At 38.3% G+C, this 10,773-nt stretch overlaps 1 long non-coding RNA gene across 1 annotated transcript; it reads right to left on the bottom strand.

The window, feature by feature from the left end:
* Positions 1–1,191: 1,191 nt before the first annotated feature.
* On the bottom strand, positions 1,192–2,222 carry LOC133541540 (uncharacterized). The gene is made up of 3 exons (XR_009803908.1): positions 2,022–2,222; positions 1,704–1,788; positions 1,192–1,279 (listed from the first exon to the last, which is right to left on the bottom strand). It is a non-coding gene; the product is annotated as an uncharacterized LOC133541540 (long non-coding RNA).
* Between the last annotated feature and the right edge of the window lie 8,551 nt (positions 2,223–10,773).

Genomic DNA, 10,773 nt, shown 5'->3' with positions numbered 1-10,773 from the left:
TTTATTTCATAATTCCACCAAACAAGTGTTTGAATATTGCCCCAAGTGTAATAATTTTTCCCAGGTATGACATCAACATATTATCCATATATGGTATAAATTCACCAAAAGTGCTGCACAGGTTCGCTTTGAAGTTAATAAGCTCCTTCGTTTTCGCTATATCCTCTTGTTGTGGGGCAGACTGGCTTGTACATGCACATGCGTCTTCCGCTGCTGCCATTTCTAATAAAACGTAGCTTATAGTTCAAACTTCATTTGTCAGTTTACTCACAATGGAAGCGCTAAAAACTACAACAAAGTTGGCGGAGCAAAGACACTACCGAAGTGGAGCCACGTTAATAAGACCGCCCACAAAGGGGCGCATCTTGCAGAGACGGCCAGAAAGCGGCTCGAAAATGGTCTGTAAAACATAATCTAGAAGAAGAAAAAATTAAATGACCCCTTTAAGGGTGAAATTGTGAAGCCAAACTGGGGTTTCCAACATAATAACGAACCCAAACACACAATCATCAAGCGAAAGGAAGTGATTTTGAAGACTACACTAACATGTGCAGCTCTGGTGAATTCCATGCTTAAGTCAGTACACTGACTACTCTAAATTATCACCAGGTTTCATTTTCAATACTGTTGTCCCCTGTAGTAACACTATATCAAATATATTTGTACTTTCATAAAGCTGACACTTGCCCCTCTTAAAGCATTTGAACAGTGTGTGTGTTGGCAGATGGTGTGTGTCTGTCACACACAGGCTCTTTTCCAGTAAAAGCTTTACAGTCATCAATAATAACAAAAAAACTGTTATTAACTTGTAGCATAAAACATTTTTGCATAGTTGTTGAAATGGTAGCTTATTTATATGCTGGATGATGGGGAATTATTAGTGTTTTGCATATACTGTATACATGAACTTGTCCCATCAGGGCTTCGAGGGGTCCAAAGGAGGGGCTTTGTAATAAGATGCTGGCACAGCCCCCAGCTGCTCTTGAGGCTCTTGAGGGGAGGCCCCATCAGCTCCCTTTGTACAGTACAATTAGCATCTAAAACTCTTTATTACCCTCTGATACGGATGGTATGAATAAAAAAAAAGAGAGAGAATGAGTGAAGAAGAGAAAGAAAGAAGGGGGGTGTGGGCAATTCCTAAGTGGCAACGACTACCAACAACACCTGCTATTTTGTGTCTACTCACAGATGTGCTGTGAAATCCATTGAGCATGCAAAGGCTGGAAGTGGTGCAGTCTGCCGTTGTCGCCAGTAGGTGGCGCGCCGGAGCTCCTGGAAGCTGCAGGGAAGAGAAAGGAAAAGCATGAAAGTCATTGAATGAATGGTAAGGCTTCAACCATTGTAGGGATAATCACAGTCAACTAATATCAACATTTATTTATAATATACACATATTGCATGATAAGGTTTCTACAAAATATTCATTTTTTTATCACTGTAAACAGCAAACGTTGCATTAATACCTCTCTGTCATTTAAAATGAGTATTTTCGTTTGATACATAAACGTGTGGCGTACCTAACTTACTACTGAAAGGCCTACTGAAATTAGATTTTCTTATTTAAACCAGGTTAGCAGGTCCATTCTATGTGTCATACTTGATCATTTCGCGATATTGCCATATTTTTGCTGAAAGGATTTAGTAGAGAACATCGACGATAAAGTTCGCAACTTTTGGTGCTGATAAAAAAGCCTTGCCTTTACCGGAAGTCGCAGACGATGACGTCACAGGGGTGAGGGCTCCTCATGTCCTCACATTGTTTATAACGGGAGCCTCCAGCAGCAAGAGCTATTCGGAACGAGAAAACAACAATTTCCCCATTAATTTGAGCGAGGATGAAAGCTTCGTGGATTATGATATTGATAGCAAAGGACTAGAAAAAAAAAAAAAAAAAGTGAAAAAAAAAAGGTGATTGCATTGGGACGGATTCAGATGTTTTTAGACACATTTACTAGGATAATTCTGGGAAATCCCTTATCTTTCTAATGTGTTGCTAGTGTTTTAGTGAGATTAAATAGTACCTGATAGTTGGAGGGGTGTGTCCACGGTCCATGGTCTTGAGGCCAGTCTCTGAGGGAAGTCGACGTCAGCTGCATGGACGGCGCAAGCTCAGCTGATCTCCGGTAAGAGGCGACTTTTTACCACAATTTTCTCAGCGAAACCTCCCGGTTGACAAGTTGTCGGGAACCATGTTCGCTTGACCGCTCTGATCCATAAGAAAGGTTCACCTACGGGAATTTTGAACAAGGAATCACCGTGTGTTTGTGTGGCTAAAGGCTAAAACTTCCCACTTCCATTTTTGTACTTTGACTTCTTCATAATTAATTGAACAAATTGCAAAAGATTCAGCAATACAGATGTCCAGAATACTGTTTGATTGCGCGATGAAAAGAACCGACTTTTAGCCGCAAATGGTGCTGCGCTAATATGTCCTGACAGTCCGTGACGTCATACGCACGCGTCATCATTCCGTGACGTTTTAAACAAGAAACTCCGCGGGAAATTTAAAATTGCAATTTAGTAAACTAAACCGGCCGTATTGGCATGTGTTGCAATGATAATATTTCATTATTGATATATAAACTATCAGACTGCGTGGTCGGTAGTAGTGGGTTTCAGTAGGCCTTTAAGATGCTCTTTCTTTTTTTTTTTTGTAGGTTGCAGTGGGCCTGCAATGAAAGGAAGCAGCAACAGGGCGTTTAAGACAGGCAAGGAAGCTGGAATATTCCTGCCAAGCACCGCAGGGTGCATTCATGTGGCGAGTATGTGATGTCACAAACAGGAAGTCAGGTATTTTTAGGCCTCCGGATCGTGTTTCAGAAGTAGTCGTGTTTGTTTGGAGGAAAAGCAGTCTCACATTACAACTGCACAATGCTCAGTCCGGCACACACACAAAAAGTGTCTGTGCAAACACATTTATGTCCTCGCATGACAAACACATGATGCATGCAAAATGTGTGCGCGCACACACACACACTTTGGTGATCATGCATGCTCTAGTGTCCGACTTGCGCCTTACATCCCTGTTGCCTGACCTACATCTCGCTGTCAGCTGCGGGCCATGGCGGCCATGCACACTTCATAATGGGTTAAACAGCGTGGGGAAAAGCTATGTAGAGGATGTCTTGCTTGTTGCCATGACAATACGCTAACGCTGGGGGCACCGCCAGAGCTCACATGTGCACAGGGGCACCCACAGCTACATGTGACCCTTGACCTGACCGCCGTGAGTGTGTGGGGTAACCCAGTTGCTGTGGCTTCCAGCTCTTTGTTTGAGGCGAGCAGGCCTGCAGCTGTGTGTGTGTGTGTGTGTCCGCACACACTCGCAAGCCAAACACACATTCTTTTGTGATTGCGCAATGACAAACATACTCATATGGCCATTACCACTTTTTTCAAGTTTTTCCGAGTATTTACCACATTTTTCAGTACATATTCTTGAGTCATATACAGACATTGCAGGCATTAGTAGTTAAAGGTCACCACCAAATTGTACAACTTTCTGTTTTTTATCATTCTTGCAAAACCAGCTCTATAAGGACTTGTTTTCACTTGAAGCACTGCTCTGTATTATATATACAAAGCAATCACCCTGGACATTTCACACTTTATAAGTTCTCTGTATTGGATGGTTTTGCTAAAAAAGTATGTGATCGCCATTGCCAAATGAAACTCTTCAATCCCCTGGCTGACACAGTATTTATTTTTAGTTACCCTGCTGATAACGGCTAAGTATGCGTCTCTATACACAGTGTGGAGCCGCTCCCCTAAGCTAATAATAATCACCTCCATTACGGCAAAAAATCTGCATGTCTTAGTTTAGGAAATGTAGATGCAACCACGTTGCAGCAGGAAGTAAGCAGTTATTAACATGAAATTAACAAGTAGAGCCTGCAATGAGGTGGCGACTTGTCCAGGGTGTACCACGCCTTCCGTCAAAATGGATGGATGGATTAATGAGAGTTAGAGTGAGGATACAATCACATTAGCAGTTGGTAGTGATGTGTGATATCAATGATTTTCTTTCCAATCCAACGATACCAAGTAAAATTCAAGCTGGTATTGGCGATATCGATCCGATACCGATAATTTGTGCAATTACACCTAACGTGTCTGCTAAAATTTTAAAAGTTGTGTATTTTCAAATAATATATTTTTCTAATCGTGTAAGAAAAACAAGAACAAAAATCAGAATATAATGACAAAAAGCAGAACATTTTGAACTAATAATTAATAATAACATACTTAGTCATCTATAACAAAAAGTTTTGTCTTTAAATATATAAATATATATAATATCCATTTTTGTTTCTTTAAGAATTTTTTGTTTTTGAATAAAAACATATCAAAATGACACCCCCCGACGGACACACACATGACTTTTCAGTATGCGGCCCCTGTTGGAAAAAGTTTAGACACACTTGTCCTAAAAAAACAGAAGTTCTCAAAATAAAAATAAAATATGGTTAAAATATTAACAATGTTTAGTTAGTTAGTTAGTTAGTTAAAAAATAAAACAATACTAATTTATGAATTAATTTGAAAAATTACAAAAACCATAATAAACACTATTAAATGTGTAACTGAACATTAATATTTTTGTACCGGCATAATTTTTGACACTTTAACTTAGGCAGTTACAGAATCGGATTATTATTGTTAATCTATTTTTACATAAGAAATAACAACAGTAAAAATGTGATAACGATGAGCAAAATAACTGGTATGTAATGACAACAACCTGAAATGTTCTAACTAATAATTAATAACAATATACTTAGTCACCTTATCACCTATAATACAAAGCTGACACAATATCTGTTTGTAGCATTTTTTCAAAATGAAAATATATCAATATGGCCCCCGCATACTTTGATTTTTCAGTACATGGCCCTTGGTGGAAAAAGTTTGCACACCCCTGAACTAAAGTATCAACAGTATCAATGTTTTGGTTTGAGAATCGATATTATAGTGCAAAGATCTAGTATCGGCAGTATTGATATTTTAGTATCAGTCTGCAAATCACTAACTGTTAGTGGGTCAGCTTTATCACGGACAGGTAAGAGGAGTGTGAATCGATCCATAAGTTTGTGGTCTCGATAGTAAAGGTAGTATCAGTACATGATCAATATGAGAATGATTGGATTCCTACAACACTACGGCCAAGTACCGCCCCGCCCCTTTTTTAGTTTTGGGATATTTCTTTTCAATAAATATTTTTTTGCATAATACGACATATTTTGATGTTGACAATGAAGTAAACCACGTGAAAATTGGTTGGTAAATGAGCGACATGGTCAATATTTGTATTTTGTCAAAATCATATTTTTGTGTTTTTTTGTTAGTATTAACAAACTCAGGGAATAATTCCAGAGACACAAAAAGGACTTTGAGGGCAAACAGGGTTGAAATGAGTAGTAGATAGTAGTTTCAGATTTGTTATTTTTTGGTTATTGTGTAAGCAAGTAAGTAAATTTTATTTATAAAGAGCTTTTCACAGATAAAATCACAAAGCACTGTACAAAACATGGGTGAAGTAAAACAACAATTCGATTAAAACAACAGGGGCAACATCATAAAAAGGATAACAAGTGGATTAAAGATGATAGTTAAAAGGTGAATTAACTAAAAGCTTCACTAAAAAGAGAGGTTTTCAAATGTTTCTTAAAAGTTTCAACACAGTCAAGATCACAGAGTGACTGGTGCTAATTGTTCCAGAGTCTGGGAGCTATAGCCGGTATTATTAATTATTATTATTGATATTGTTTTTCCTCAAAAAATTGTATGTAATAAACGAGAATAGGAGACTACTTTAAATGTTGTGTTGATATTGTTTAACTGTCAATTGCACTCACCATAAATAAATAGAAACGTTTACAGTTAATACATGTAGTCAATACTGATATCAGCCGATTTCACACATGGATGATCAAAATCAGAAGCAGAAAACCCTGATTGGAACTTCTTTATTTTTAGATTATTGCATTATTCAAAAATGAATTACTTTATATGTCATGAAAAATGCAATGTTGTTAATGTTGAGTGGGGGAAACCTGATCTGGACTTGCACCTTAATTTAATATAATACTTTTAGACCCTTTGATACCCATTGTTTAGTAGTTATTTTGTCTAAGTAATCCCGCTCACTAAAGCAAAACTGTCTTTCTGTGAAATAATGGTGTGCATTTGGGATATTCCTGAACTAAATGGCATTAAAATGATCATTATTGATACAGTAAGATACAGAAAGCAACATAGCTACCACAGGCAGAACTTGGAGAGGACAATCATTTATTTAAACACACTGTAGGCTGATAGTGGCATAAACAATAAGTTATGTTGCTCTGTATGAGTGACAGGAAAAAATATACATGACGTACTTGTTTACGTGTATATTTTGTGGCTATATGGCCTCTATTATTGTTGACAGGCAGTGAACTAGACAGCTGACAATGTGGTCATGCTGGCATTGAACTGGTACTTCTTGTTAGTCGCCTTTGGTCGTAAAATGTCTGATCACATTTACAACGGTCCAACGGTTGCCCAGAATGATTTTCATCCTTTAAGAACAAATGTCTTCTGGTATGATTTTTAGAAAAAAAATTCTCTCTATCTTCTCAATTTCTAGAAAAAATAGCCTTTCAACCTCTAGGGCGGGGAGAATTGAAATGTGAAGAAGGCTAAGTGGTGCCAAGACGAAAATCAATAAAATCAATAAAACCACCACCTGGGATCAGGGATAGTTTTGGGATACTTAGGTCATTCGCTCTGCAAGCCTTCCTTTCTCAGGAGATATTTACATCTCAGATGCATTTCTTTATTGTCCTGTTTGCCAAGAGGTTATTAAGAATTATACCAGGACCCCCAACCACAAACTGACATATTCGACATATTAACTTTAAAAAAATGGTGTTTGGTGCATGCTGAGCAGTCAGTGAATGCCAGGAAAAAGGATGCTGACTGGTCAGCTATGGACCTGTCCGCTGCAGTGTTGCGCCCTCTATGGGTGTTGTGAGCACTGCAAGTCCACTGATGTTTTTGTACAGCTTACTCACTGCAGCAAGCGACCAGCCCATTTTTGAGAGCCGCAACGTTTTTGCATCTACAATTAAACCAGTGTTTAATAAGATGGACTACAAATACATTCAGCAATTGCAACCATACTAATGCACAGTTTTGATTGACACTGCCAGAGCACTATTGATTTAACAGTGTGTTTATTAGTGTGGTTTGCAGGGAGGTAGCACTGCACTTAATCAACTCACATTACTGGAAAAGCACACACTATGGTCAAAAGTCTTGGGACGGCACACTCAACTGTTTATCTTAATCAATTTAACATAGCACAAACAGTAAGGAAATTTCTGTTTAGTGGTATATGTATTTTTTGTAACAATAATTCATGGCAATAAATCTTTGGGTATACTTTTTTGTCTTACATAATGTTTTTATTTTATTTTTTTAAATATTTGTTTATTTGGATTTTGGACATACATTTGACAGGAATATTAAAAAATGCATCGATTGCTGTTTTCCCCACAATACAAAAAACAGACAGATAGTAACATAAAACCAATGAAAGCTGCATTCCCGAAAAGCCCGAGATATATAACAACTAATAAGCATACAAAAGGCCCATCAACTACCCACATTTCAATTGTGTCTCAATCGGGTTTAATTCAGTCTCTCCCACATATTAAAAAAAAAAGCACACACGAGTTCTTGGAATTTTGCAGAACAGTCATTCAATGCCAGCCTAATCTTCTCCAGTTTGAAAAAAATAAAGAACATCTTTCATCCGCCTTTTTCTCTTTAAACTGTGCCACCTTTGTAAGGAACATCCATTTGTGTGACGAGCAGCACAGCTGAGTATGTGGGTTGTGCCCGTGGAAAATGGACCAAATCTTATTATATCGTTGACTCTTGTTTGGTGTTTGGTTGATAGGACGATTGAAGTTTAAAAAATAAGACCATTTGGAAATGTAACAATTGATTCATGTAACAAACAGGCACCTCAGTATAAGTGTGCGCAATATACCATACAAATGATATAAATTTGGCCGACAAACTTTAAATGCTGTTGTTATAATGCATGTTGACGACAAATTCTTGCTCTGTACATCAAATTTGACAGCAACAAGTGAAAAAAGGCTTCCTCTATGCAATGTAACAGCTAACATCCCTCCACAATGCGGTTTCTAAATCACTCTTCGCCTTCATGGCAGAAATAAACTGTTTCTAACAAGCATCATTATCATCATTATCACTGGAGGACGAGAGGACAAGGAATAGCTAATCATGCTACACTACGCACCGTGGAAGGATGCAAAAAAGCTAACTGCTAGGCTAGACATCTTGGATGTAAACGGGTGGGTGGATGAATACAAATATCGACAGTTATGATACCAAAGTGCATTACAAACAGGGATGGCTACTGAATCCAGTACTTTCTCGGCATCAACCAAATCCCGCCAGTCCTACGGGACACCGAATTATATCAAATCTAACGATGCCATGTTAGGTTAACTAGGTTATGCGGGACATCACGGTTGGCAATCACTCCAGAAGCACTGACAGCGGACTCAGCCAAACTACCTCTAGGTAATGTTGGAATTTTCGATGCCGATAAAGTAATTGACTCAAAACACACTCCAAACGTGAGTAAAGTAAGGCTCCACTTTTCCAAAAATGCAATAGCTTGATGCTAATACACATTGGCTTTGCTATTGACATGCTACTGATTAGCATTAGCGGTTTTACATGGCTATTTCAACACCTCCAAATTTGTTAACGAAAACTACAACTAAGATGTACGTTACTATCAAACAGCGGGTGCGTAATAAGTACAACACAGTGTTAGCACTTTTTAGGATGCAACAAACAAACAAAAAAAATACACATAAACTATACACTAATGACATCTAACATATTTTACTTGCAACTGTAACTGCAATTTAATGTCTTACTTGCAAATGATAATATGATGATAATACAACAAGATATAACAGCTGGACAGCAGTTATCATAATCAGCTCATTTTTAAATGTTGCAATAAAAAATAGCTGTTATTTCACAAAACAATTAATTTTCATTAACACACAAAAAAGTACTGAAAATTGGTACCATTGAGTTCAAATGTGAACACTACCAGGCCCTAATTACAAACTCACGAAATAAGAGCCAACGATAGTTTTTCTTTTTTTTAGTCATATTGCACTATTAAATTGTAAATTAAATGGTTGTACTTGTACAGCGCTTTTCTACCCCTTTTTAAGGAGCCCAAAGCGCTTTGACAGTATTTCCACATTCACTCATTCACACACACATTCACACACTGATGGCGGGAGCTGCCATGCAAGGCTCTAACCAGGACCCATCAGGAGCAAGGTTGAAAAGTCTTGCCCAAGGACACAACGGACGTGACTAGGATGGTAGAAGGTGGGGATTGAACCAGTAACCCTCAGATTGCTGGCACGGCCACTCTCCCAACTTCGCCACGCCGTCCCATTATAACTTATAAATGTTGTTTGTAACTAAAAGTCATAAGGTAATTTTCTAATTATTAATTTACATTGTCGCAAAATCTCATCGCGATATCTTTCTGCATTGAGATTGTCTCAAATAATGAATCATATTTCTCTCCACACCACTCCATACCTTCACCAAAATGTCTTGGTGTATCAATGCAGTAATCAACATAGCATCCGCGTCATTTCCACACTTTGATTCTACAATCCAATGGCCGTACATGCAACTAACGTGCTGAACATAACACGTGATTCGCAGCACCTGGGGATATCAGAAGTTTGAAAGAATAGTCAATTGCATCAGCAATATAAACTGTTGGGCAATGACAAAGAACATTTGCCATATTTTTCCTGGGCACAACCCACATACTGGTGTCACACATGCATGTTCCTTACAAATGTGGCAACATTTAAAAGGGTAAGAATTAGTGAAAGATTTATTGCAAAAAAGCCTTGGTACAACATAAATACAATCCACCAAACTACTTGTTGTGCTATTTATTAATGCATGCTATATTGTTGGCTTTTTTTTACATCCAAGCATTAGCCACGCAATGCTGTGAAGAGTGATGGCTCACTATGGCATTCCCCCAAAGTTGATTAACCTTATCAAGAACACCTGAAGGGATGCAGTATTGTGTCCTCCATAAAGGCTGCCTGTCAGAGCCCTTTGAAGTCCTGACTGGGGTGTGGAAGGGATGCATACTCTCGCCCTTCCTGTTCACCCTCTGTATAGACTGGACCATGACACACAGAGCAGCTGGAAGACCTGGGTTTGCTGATGATTTAGCAATCCTAGCACACACACACCAACATATACAGTAGAAATCATGCAAACTGGAAACAACAGCTGCTTCGCTTGGACTCAAAATCAACACATCAAAAACTAAGTTATTGCGTATCAACAACAAGAACAACTCCCTAATAAACATGGATCATAACCAGTTAGAAGAGGTTGCCACCTTTACATACCGAGGAAGCGTTATTGCTGCAACGGAGGAGGATGTCAGTGCCAGAATTGGAAAGAAAGGACCATATTCATTATCTTAAATAAAATCTGGAAAGTAAAAAACAAATCACTCATGACCAAACTGCAAATCTTCAACTCAAACCTCAAACCCACCTTACTGTACAGTTCAGGAACCTGGAAGATCACCACCAACATACTCAACAAAATACAGATATTCTTCAACCGGTGCCTCCGTCGCCTCCGAGGTATCTACTGGCCTAACACCATCTCCAATGC

This window comes from Nerophis ophidion, linkage group LG23 (genome assembly GCF_033978795.1).
Source record: "Nerophis ophidion isolate RoL-2023_Sa linkage group LG23, RoL_Noph_v1.0, whole genome shotgun sequence".
In the NCBI taxonomy this organism is placed as follows: Eukaryota; Metazoa; Chordata; class Actinopteri; order Syngnathiformes; family Syngnathidae; genus Nerophis; species Nerophis ophidion.
This window is presented reverse-complemented; position numbering and strand designations above follow the sequence as displayed.